Below are 12186 nucleotides of genomic sequence, written 5' to 3'. Positions count from 1 at the left end.
GGTTCCCGTTTCTCCACATCCTCTCCAGCATCTATAGTCTCCCGATTTGTTCATTTTGGCCACTCTGACTGGCGTGAGGTGATATCTGAGTGTGGTTTTGATTTGTATTTCCCTGATAAGGAGCAACGTTGAACATCTTTTCATGTGCCTGTTGGCCATCCGGATGTCTTCTTTAGAGAAGTGTCTATTCATGTTTTTTGCCCATTTCTTCATTGGGTTCTTTGTTTTTCGGGTGTGGAGTTTGGTGAGCTCTTTATAGATTTTGGATACTAGCCCTTTGTCCGATATGTCATTTGCAAATATCTTTTCTCATTCCATTGGTTGCCTTTTAGTTTTGTTGATTGTTTCCTTGGCTGTGCAGAAGCTTTATAGTTTTTCTTTTCTTTGTAGCTACAGTCTATCAATGATCATAGGGACCATAAAGTCAGCATGAAAACACAGTACATTGAGAGACAGGTACACAGTTGTTAAAATATGTATACTCTGGGCCAGGATGATGTGAATTTTAACTTAGGCACCATCATTTATTAGCTGTAACCTTGAAGGCATTACTGTTTTCTGGGCCATAGTTTCTCATGTGAGATAGCCTAATCACTTTTTTCTATAAGACTATTTAGATCATTATATAAGAAAATGCATGCAAAGCACTTAGTAGAATGCCTAACACATAAAAAAAATGGTCAATAAATATTCATTACCAATGTATCTATTAGTTCTGTACCTTTGTCTTTTGTGTGTGAGTGACATCACTTTTATTATCCAAATTTCCACATGAGTTAATATATTATTGTTATTATCTTAATATATTGTTATTTCTTTAATTCATTCATTCAACCATATTTACTGACCACTTACTATGTACCAGGCACTGTTCTAGGTAATGGGAATACAGTGGGCCCACAGAAAAATGATTCATATTTCACAGACATCAAAGTTCTCTAGCAATCAGTGTTTTAATGTATTTTAACTTAAAAAAATAATAGTAGTTAAAATAATATCCTATGAAGCATAATTTAGGATACTTAATTATAACTCTAAAGATTTGGTGTTATTTTAAATTGATTTTGATACTTTTCTAAAAAAGAAAAATGACACCACTGTTTATGGGTCAGTGGCTAGTGGGAATTCTTTTTACAGCTGCCTTGTGTCATTTATCTTGATCAGACACTAAAGAAGCCATTTCTGGGTAATTTACAAGATCATTGCGTCTTTTATACCCAGGCTTCCGGATCAGCAAAGAATACAGCTTAACCTTTATTTTCATCTATCTGTGGAAAAAAATAATACATAACAAGGTCTCAAATTCTACATTTCAATTCACCTGCTTTTAAAATACAAGTTGAACAAAAGTATCAACTGGTAACAACTGCAGAAAGAGGAAACTTAAATGTGTATGTCACTAGCAATACACAATTTGAAAATTCAATAATTTAGTATCAAATAAAATATACTTTTCTTTTTGGTGTATTTCTAACCCTTCTGTAGGTCTATTCATTATTATGCATATATATCTCTACACATATAAAAATGTATAAAGATGTGTATTTACATGTATGCATATAGGTGTATACTTTTTTTGTCTTTTTAACCACCACCAAGCAGTGGTATTTTGTGGATAAGTAGCAATCTTCTTATCGTTATTTAAGTCTATGTGTATGGTTTGGAAAAGTTAGTAAGGGATCAAAGTCTGACCAGAATGATGTCATAACAAGGTAATATGGAATCTGATTATGTGAAAAGCTGGATATTTACACAAAGAGGTCAGAAACCAGCTGGCTACATATAAACTATAGAAAAACCAACAAACGTCCTAAGACAGTTCTTATTTTTGATGTGCTATGGACTTGCAAGCTTAGCATAATTTTTAAAGACCCAGATATTGAGAATGTTTCCTAACTCAGCACAGATCCACTCAAAAATGTGGTGTGGCTTGCTACCCAAATTATACTGGAGGCAATGAGAAAATGGGTTTAGTTTTCCTTTGCGTGGAATTATTTAAAAATTACAATACCAGTTTGAAAAACTGTAGCAACATATTACCTCTATGGTTTAGGAAAAACATCCTTACAGATTATATAAAACAACTTGAGGCTATTTTTATCTGTATTGTATTTTTATTTTATAGATCTGAACATTCATTCCAATTGGGTTTGGGGTAGACACTCAATTGAATTGTCTGAACCATTGCCTATATTGAACTTATCTGAAAAGTTAGCTCTATGATTGTTTGCCTTCATTTCTTCTTTCTTCCTTCTTCTTTCCCTCCTTTCTTTCCCTCTCTTTCTCTCATTAACTTTTGTAAATTGTCCTTTTGCCTGACTGTAAAATATTAACAACCAGTGTCATAAAAGATTATGTGAGTAGGTAAAAACTTGGGTCACTTATAGTGTAAAAAACATGACTAAATTATTAAACTATTTTATCTTCACCGAATATTTTCATTCTCTTCAAAGGGTAGAAGATGTATTCTAAATTGAGGAATGACTGATTACAGAAAGGAAAAGAGGGACCAGGAATGTGGTATTTCAGGATTATTCCATAAAAAAAAATGATGACAAACCAAAGTTCTCCACTCAGGCCTAATAACAAGAAGAGAAATAGTCCACGATCACAATTCCAACATTAGATTAAAGATAAGATTTGTTAAATTCTTTGGTGCTCTGCTGAACAGAATGAAGAACTGGTCTGTTCATTCTGTGATACCTTTAATAACTTTTGTGTTTTTTAGACCCTTGATTGCCAGGATTATTGCCATGCTATCTAACTTTTGTGAGGTTAAAAAGCACTCAACATGGATGTATGGAGCCATTCTTATTAGAAGAGTTAGATAACACAAAAGAATTCCCGCACAAGCATGATCCATGGATTTGCTGATCGCAATGTACATTAGCTTATTGATGGACTTAAGTATCTGGTAGAATCTAAAAGCTTTACAGAGCCACAGAGATATTTTGACATTAACAGTGAAACTCCTTTTTTAAACATTTGGTTTTAATAATCTTAAAGATCTTCTGGTTTAACTCTTTTTTTTCACTTTTATAGATATTTCATTAGGCCAGGCTTTGAAATTAAAAGAAAAATGGTTAATGACGCCGTCTCAGCACAATAGTGCATTAGCAATGGACCACAAGTGTCAAACGTGCAAACACAAATAATCGTAAAACAGTTGTGATGTAATGACCCACATTTTTGTCACTGTGACTCAGGATACCCAGAGAGGGTCAAGAGAAAACAGTGGTAACACAGAGCTAAAATGTCAACATACACTTGGGCTGGGCAGTTCTGTCCAGAGCAATTAACTCCTCCATGCCCCTTCCTCCTCTCCTTTTTCCCAATGTCCCCTCTGCTTTACTATTCCTTGAAGCTAAAGGAATTCATGAGACAAAATCTGTTCTATGACGTTAACCAGTTTTTCTGCTTCATGTGTAAAAGGGCTACTTAGTTTTTGCTTCTTTTCCCCAAGACTAGAGAGAATATTCAGAAGTCCCAGAAGATCCAGACACTACACAACCATTTCCAAAAGGGATGTGAAGCCTTGAATTCCTCAGGAGAATGTAATTGCTTCTTTGGCAAATAAGGGAGCGCAGTATATGAGTCATTCAGTCATTGTAAACTCCAACGAAAGTTTGGTTTTATATTGTTCAAAGTGGAAACAGCTTCTTCTTTTTCCCCTTAATTATAACAATACTTTGTGCTTACTCTTAAAATAGCAAAGAATCTAGAAAGTGAAGAGAAGCAGTCTCAATTGTAGCTTTGCAAGCCATACAACCACTTTGTTGCATAATCTACAATTTTTACTATACATTCAAACATACACAGAGTTGTTTACCAAAATACATACTTTTTAAAAATTATTGGGGTAAAAAACACATAAAATTTACCATCTTAAGTATACAGTTCAGCAGTGTTGACTTTATTCACATTGTTCTCAAACCAATCTCTAGCACTTTTTCACTTTATAGAACTGAAACTCTAAATTCATTAAACAACAGCTCCCCCTCAGCCCCTGGTAACTGCCATTCTGCTCTATGAGTTTAAATATTTTAGATACCTTATACAAGTGAATCGTGCAATCTTTGTCTCTTTGTGAATGGCTCATTTTACTTAGCATGATATCTCCAAGATTCATCCATGTCATAGCATGGGACAGTTTCTTTCCCTTTTAAGGCTGAAAAAAATATAACTGTCTGCATACATCACATTATGTTTATCTGTTCATTCACCAATGGACATTTGGGTTGCTTCTCTGTCTTGGCTATTGTGAATAATGTTGTGAAAAACATGGTTGTGCAGGTATCACTTTTTTAAGTGAACACTTACATTGTTTACAATTCTTAAAATTATGAACATAAATATTTGTGTCATATATCAATTATTTTCTTAAAAACATTCCTATAAGTAGAATTTCTGAGCGGAAGGCTGTATGCTTAAAAAGAAACCTATATTTCAAGTAACACCTGTGCAAGATACAGATCAAATATTGTAACATTTCTTATTAAAAAATGTTTTTTCTTTTCTTTTTGAGTATAGTTGACACACAGTGTTATGTTAGTTTCCAGTGTACAACGTAGTGATTCAGAGAAGTTTATATATTATGCTCTGCTCACAATATGTGTAGCTACCATCTGTCCCATTACATCACTATTACAATATCATTGACTGTATGTACAATGTACATGCTGTGCTTGTACTCCTCGACTTACCCATCTCAAAACTGGAAGCCTGTGTCTCCCTCTCCCCTTCACCCATTTTGCCCAACCCCTCACGTTCCTTCCCTCTGGCAGCCATCAGTTTGTTCTCTGTATTTATAGGTCTGATTCTGCTTTTTGTTTGTTTGTTTATTCATTTAAAACAAGTCTTTTCCACGCTTCCTCATCCTCAGCCCAATGCCCTGATAGATCCAGAAACAAAATTAAAATATTTTTGTCTTCATTCTCTTTGTCACTTACCATAGTTCTTCTAGATCACTGGTTCTCAACCATGACTACACATTGGAACTATCTCAGAAGCTGTTAAGAAGAAATACTGATTTCTGTACACTATCCCTTTTAAAGCATCATCTCTTTAAGTGGGGGCCTGGGCTTTGCCCCTTTCTAAATGATGTATTTTTAAAAGTTTTGCAGGCAATTCTAATAATGCATGGCCAAAATTAAGAAGTACTGTTTTAAAGGAGTGCTATTCAAATTTAACGTGCAGATGAAACACTGATGGATCTTGTTAAAATGCAGATCCCATTTCAGGAGTTCTGCAGTTGGCAGGGTGGGGGGAGGGGGAGGGCTGAGACGGGGTTTTTCCAACAGGTGACGTTAATACCTCATTTTTGTGTATGAAGGATCTAGATTAATACATGTACTCTTCTATCTAACTACTTTAGACAATATGTAGTGACTCCTCAAGATGAAGACAGGGATTTGCTCATTTTCATTATCTCCTTCCACCTGAATATTTATTATATTACTTTTAGTTTTACTATTGGTTCCTTTTAGGTTATAAAACTAAATTCTCATTTTTTTCCAATTTTGACCGTGTTTCTTGGTCTTGACCACCCCTTAAAACTTGAGAAAGTCTTCCATTTTTTTTTCCGTATTTCCCCCCAGAAAGTTGTTGTGCCATCTTTTGTTAGTTTTGCTTTGACATGTAGTCCAAGTAGCCAATATTTCTGTTCTCTGCTGAGAAGAGCAGATACAAACAAACCTTTCATGTTATGTCATTAGGTTGTCTCTTAATAGAAATCCAACCAACTGATTTGCCAGTGTTAATTCTTTAATACAAAAACAGATACACACCATGCCAATTGATGCACTAGGCTTCCAGTGCTTTTTCCATGGGCCCTTGTACAGAAATCTAAGCCACCCAAAGAATTTTGTTTCTAGAATGAAGGTCTATGGATTCCTTAAAATCAAGGCATTAGTTTTTGTCACATTTTGATCAAGAGTGTGTAGTATAACCTTTCCTCTGGAATTTTTATTACTTCCTACTCCCATCCCTTTTGCTATTTGCCCTTTATTTTTTCCACATTCTAAGCCATATTAGTTACTCCGTAAGGCACAGACTGTCCCTGAAGTCTCCCCCTGGGGTGTACTGTCTCATTCTTTTCAGGACCGGTGGCTCTGAGGGCTGTGGCAACCTGGAACATCCCTTTATCCCTTTCCTGGGTCAGAACTACTGTTCCTGCCTTCCTTGGTTACTGATCTTCTATGCTGAGGACACTCAAGTAGCTTCATGAGAGATGACACATAGGTGATAAATGTACTAAGTCCTTGTATTTTTGAAATGCAGTTTCAAATATATATATTTCAAATACAGAAAATTCTGGGTAAAAAGTTTTACCTCAGAACTTTAAATGTATCAGTCTGAGTCTCTCTCCTTTGTGAATTGTGGCTTTTTTTCTTCCTAGAGGCTTGTAAGGTTTTCTTTTTAATTATGTTGTTCTGATACTTCCCATACAATGTGTCCAGGTGGGGGGTCTGTTTCCATTCATTGGGTTGGACACTAGGTGAGCCATTGTAAACCAAAGAGTCTTATCCTTCTTTAGCTCTGGCACGTATCTTTTTACTATCTGGTTGAATAATTTAAACACTTTGCCTCTTTCTCTCTTTCTGAGGTTTTTATTAGTTGAATATAGGTCCTCTGAGTTCATTCTCATATTTTCCATCTTTTGCTCTTTGATTAATGTTTGGAGAGATTCCTTTGATTTTGTTGTTTTTTAGTATTTCTACTAATTTTTTTATTTTGGCAATTATATTTTAAATCTCTAAGAGTGCTTTCTCATTCTCTCATTCTCCTATTTGTTTTATAGAGGTAGTATTTTCTTGAACCTTTTTGCAAATATTTCTAAGGATGATTTTTTTGTTCCCTGAATCATTTCAACTTCCTCCAAGATTGTTTTTTGTTTGTTGGTTTTTTAGAATTTTATACTTTTCTTTTTATACTGCTAGTTCTCCTCATATTCTAGTGGCTTCTCTCTGTTATTAAGAAAGCAGGCCTGGGTAGATGGAATAGATATTCTGCTTTTGTAGTGGCAGAAGACTGTTCTCCTAGCAGGCCTCTCCCCTTCTTCTGAAATTGCTTCCTGGGTTGCGCCAGGCAGTGTGGGCCAGTAAACTTTGAGGATCAATGGGAGTGGTAACTGGCTCCCAGGCTGAGTGCCTGCACAGTGCCAAGATGATAATGGCTTCCCTCTGAGGCATCAGCAAATGTAGAAATGTTATCTTTTCCCAGTTTGCCCAATTACTTTAGAAAGGAGTCACCATATATTTTGACTGGGAGTATAATGCCAACTGCCTGCTTACTGTGTTTATATATGTTGGAGATAGGGTGCTGACTGAAGAATTCTGGATACACTCAGACCTTTGAGGAATCTCTCTCTGTTTAGCTCCATCTTTCACTCTCCCCTCTGTTGTGTCTGCTGACTCTATACCCAAGGCATGTCAGGGGTTCCACAGGGCAGATTAGCTTTCTTCCTTTACAGAGCTGTCAAAGTGTATTCTAGGCTGGCAATTGCTCTGCCCTTTTCTTCTATCTAATGGCTCTCATCTACTTTTTGTATCCCAGTAATTTATTAAATAGCTCAATCTTTAGTGACATACACACTTCCCATTCTCTCTTGTCTGTTGTTCCAGGCAGTTGCTTTTTTACTTTTAGTCATTACTCAACATTTCCCTGCTCTGTTCTCGATCAAAGAGCAGTGACCAGCTCCTGTAAATGACATTTCCATGCCAACTGGCTTCCATGGAGGTTCAGCCAGTGGGAAGCACTGGTAGGATATTGGAGAGAGAAGAAGGAAGAAGGCAATATATTTCTCCCTTCTCTTTCTGCCCTTGGCAGCATAGCATCTCTAGAAGTGGTTTCTTCTTTTTTGTCCAACACCTCCTGACTCCAGGCAGCCCCGTTCTCATGGTTCAACCTCTCACCATGAAGGGCCTTGAGCTCTAGCAATACTAATTTTTTTCTTTGGTCCCTCCAGTCCACTGGAGGCAGTAGCCCCTGATGTTGCAAATCCATCTGGCTTTTTAGATGTTCCTACACTTTCATAAATAGGTGCCTATATTGAGCTCTCTCTATTGAACCAATTGGTTCCATTTTCCTTACTGAACTTGAGAGATACATGTATAAGGGAGATTTTATTCTACATTTCTATACTTTTAATTCAGTAAATATGGTTTTGGAAGTAATGAGAGGCCAATGCATGTGGTCAGTCTGCCATCTTGAATTGGAGAATATATACATTTTGAGGCTTTTGATACATATTGTCAAATTGCCTACTGGAATGATTCTAACAAATTATATTTCCACTAACAGTGTGATGTTATCCATATCCCATCACCCTCCAAACACAGGGGATTGATACTTCTTTTTAATCATTGCATCTAATCTTTGTATGGGGATCTAATGAAAACTTCAAGTTTTCCTGGATCAGAAGATTTCATATTTGTGTTGTTCTAACAGCTGGAAATGATCTATGAGGAGATAGAGCCAATAGCACTCGCCTAACATTTGATTCAAGACAGTTGGCCAAGTTACTAAGGAGCCCAGAATCCTAACAGTATGAAAACGACACAGAAAGCAGCTTTTCCAGTGTCTGCTTCTGATAGCTAAGAGAGGAATTATTCTGGTTGTCCAGAAAAGTAAAATTCCCCAAGATAAATAAAGTCATTGCTGAGATCCAAATTATTAAAGCATGACTCAAAGATGAGAGTGTCTCACAAAAGACTGAGTCAAAATCGACTCCTAAGAGTCCCAGCTTCCTAGCTTAGAAATTCAATGGGAAAAGTTAACACCCGTCTCCGTGAGGATCTCACACAGATTTCCAACTAGAGAACTAACCACAGAATAAGGGTATTGGAAATAAGGAATCTCCAATTTCGCCTTATGAAGTAGTGTCATAAATGCAGCCCTCACCGAAATCATGCAGAAATGTCAATCAGGAGTCTTGATTAGCCACATCTGGCCACATCTGGCCATGACTCAGTCCATTTTATGGTGGCTTTGCCCAACAATTACTTTCCCTGCAATATTGCTTTTGATATTCATCACCTTATCAACTGCTAGTAGTCATTTCGCCCACTCAAGACCTCCTCTGTGCCTTCCATTTGCACAGAGAGTATACAGAGATCTGCTTTTTCACCAACTAATTGACTGCACTCTAAAGCACATAATTTGCACTCTTTGGCCTCAGTTTTTTTAATCTATATCTATCAAATGAGGCTAAATGATCCTGGAACTTCCATTCAGCCCCTGAGCAGGAGCTATGATGATTGGGAGCTAGGTGTCTTTAGTAAAACCATTTAGCTAGGGCTGTTATAATCACAAACAGCCTCAAATCTGGCCATTTGATCTTGTCTTCCAGAAAGGTTATTTTATATTTCATGTGTTTAAAGCATGATTTTAAGCACTTAAAATGTGCTACACTTTATTTCTATGCTGTTCTGGCATTTTTCCTCTTCTCCTCTTCTTGTTTTAATACTCCAGGAGCCTTAAGAAATGGAAGGTTCTCAGATCTCTTTTGACGTCTGAGAGGGCCAGGCCCTATTATTCAGTGAGTCTATTCACATCTCTCTCACTCTCCCTATGGTCTATGAACAGGTTACTGTGGGATGGAGAAGAGCTTTGGTTTTATGAAGTGATGAATTGGTATTCTGACTAAACCCAAATGTTTTGGTGACTGTTGGGGTGGAACCCAATAATTCTGCCAAGTTGGGATTAGCACCAATGCTACTTCCCCCTTGGTGGAGATTCAGCTCTTTAATCACGGTTAAAGAGAAATGAAGGAAATCCAGTACGAAAGTGGACTTCCATTATAATAACCACCAAAATATATTTTTTTAAAGCTTCAAAGAAAGAAAAATGGAAAACCTAATCACGCACATAACACACCACTTGTAATTTGCATAATGGTTATCTTTGTTGAAAACTATTTTTTTTTATTTCTTTTTAATGTTTGTTTCTTATTGAGAGACAGAGCATGAGCATGGGAGGGGCAGAGAGAGGAGGAGACACGAAATGTGAAGCAGGCTCCAGGCTCTGAACTGTCAGCACATAGCCTGATGCGAGGCTCGAACCCACAAACCCCAAGATCATGACCTGAGCTGAAGTTGGATGCTTAACTGACTGAGCCACCCAGGTGCCCCTGTTGAAAACTATTTCTAATGAGATGGATGAAAAGCTAAAATGGTCAACAGATTTGGTCAAATCAGACACAAAAAATGTCCCTGAGGCTTTTCAATCTTCAACACATATTGGTTCTTATCAGTCTTCTCAACCATAATTTGTTCCTTTGAACCCTCAGAATCAAGGTAAGGTTCAAAAACCACTTTGCAAAATAATCATTTATCTCTACAGTCTCAAAAGTTGTAAAATATATTGAATATGTTTTACTTCATATCTGAAGAATTTAAATTTAATCTAGTTAGTTCCTTATTAGAGATGGAACATCAAAGAATTCAGAAGGACTAAAACATTCTGTGTATGTTGTGCTTTTATTCATGCATAGGTTAACTTTTGGAAGTCAATTTGCTTTTTTAGTTCATGAGAGTCTGCATAGAAGAAATAACTAGCAGGAGTCAACAATATATGATACAGGGTTCCAGGAAACTGGGTCCCTTTTGCTCTGTGCTAACTGCTTGGGTCAAGTACACAAACTAATTTGCCCACACAAGATATCTCTTAGTATTCCTTACTGTTCAGCAAATACCTATTCTAACTGAACCCAGTTCTTTGGTAATGGTGGAGGCAATAGATAACAGTGTTATCTATACATATCCAAGACTAAATTTTGCTATCTCTTCTCAGCCCAAGTAAATACACGAATATGTCTTCTCTATATTACAGGAGATGTCAAAAAAAGAGCATGTTTTATGGATAACAAATGGCATCTCTGTTTTATAAAAACTATTTCTCTGGAAAGTAAGGTGGATATTTCGAGTCTTCTGTAGATATCTGGAAAATCAGAAAACTAAAAAACTAAAAATACATACACGCAAAATACAACTAAAAGCAAATAAAAAAAAACTGAAAAATTTCCCATTAAACGATACCCACCAACAGGGAGATATGAAGAAAAACAAGTCAACTTTTTCTACAAGTATATCAAGGTTCATGATTAAAATAAGTCCATAATCAGGGAAAGGCCTGGTCTTTAGTACAAGGACGGGCCTTTTATTTGGCTGTCGCCTTTGACACTGGTGGACAGCATATGAAGTTTAGTAATTTAAGAAATCCTGGGGTGGGGGAGAAGCCCTTCCGGAAAGCACTTTTACACTGTGGATTAAGCTGTGGCTACTGCCTCTGTACATTATCTGCCTTATCTGGTGCTTAGACAAGAAGTACACGTGAGCTGGTCTCATTTGTGAGGAAGCTGACTTCAAAAGAGAGGTTAAGTGGCTGGCTTGAGAGAAGAGAGTTAGGCAGTGGGAGATCCAGGATTGGAACGTCAAAGTTAGTGACTCCAGCCCACTTTATCCTGCTGTGACGCTATCTCTACTTGGCTGAAAAAAAAAAAGTGTCACTGGAATTATCTATCAATGGAACAGACATCTGTGCTATTTGCAGTCATTTGGGGGAAATGCTTCTGGTTAACAGTAAGAAACGTTTGCTTCTCCTGTTTCCGAGGTCATCATGAATGGGGTAGGTATGGGATTAATTCTTTTTGGCAGCCATGTCCTAGAGGGAAAGGGAGAGCCAGAATTATCTCACAGACAAATAGAAAGAAACAGCAAGTTTTACACCCACTAGCTTTAAAACGACAGCCAGTTCCCCTTGTGACGTCTGCCTCGAGCTGAGTAATGCACTTGAGAACTGTTTTGCCAGCCTCTCAGGGCGTAATCTTTAACCCCTTTTATTAATGGATTCTGTGACACTGTGCATCAGACAAATGATAAACGTCCAGGTTAAAAACAACCAAATTTATTTTTTTCACATTCTTCTTCACATTCAAAGATGTTGAAGCCAATGCTGTTGGTAACCACATATAATAGTGTATGGTGGAAAATGTCAAGTCAAAACTCTAACTCACACATGCCTACTCACTTCTGTATGGCCAGAACATTAACCTCTTATTTACAATGTTGTGTGATGACTAGCTTTTCTGCCTTGATAAAATATTTAGTGCTCACAGGTTATTATTCCATGTTTCCCAATAATCTATTTGCTTTATAATAAAGCAGGACCTCCCAAACTTTGTTCTTA

The 12186-nt window shown here is 36.9% G+C and overlaps 1 protein-coding gene across 11 annotated transcripts in view; it reads right to left on the bottom strand.

Moving 5' to 3' along the window:
- XRCC4 (X-ray repair cross complementing 4) overlaps nt 1-12186 on the bottom strand; it is a 316380-nt gene that overhangs the window by 58469 nt on the left and 245725 nt on the right. For 2 of the 11 annotated variants that reach the window (XR_001510048.2, XM_007079784.3), the window contains one exon: nt 10082-11661. The exons of the other annotated variants lie outside the window; for them this stretch is intronic. The gene's annotated coding sequence lies outside the window, so the exon portion shown is untranslated. Of the gene's footprint in view, nt 1-10081; nt 11662-12186 lie in introns of those variants that run through there. 11 annotated transcript variants of the gene reach the window in all.

The sequence above is a fragment of the Panthera tigris genome, chromosome A1, assembly GCF_018350195.1.
Source record: "Panthera tigris isolate Pti1 chromosome A1, P.tigris_Pti1_mat1.1, whole genome shotgun sequence".
Classification (NCBI taxonomy): Eukaryota; Metazoa; Chordata; class Mammalia; order Carnivora; family Felidae; genus Panthera; species Panthera tigris.
The sequence above is the reverse complement of the archived record's forward strand: the minus strand, read 5'-3'. Positions and strand labels throughout refer to the sequence as shown.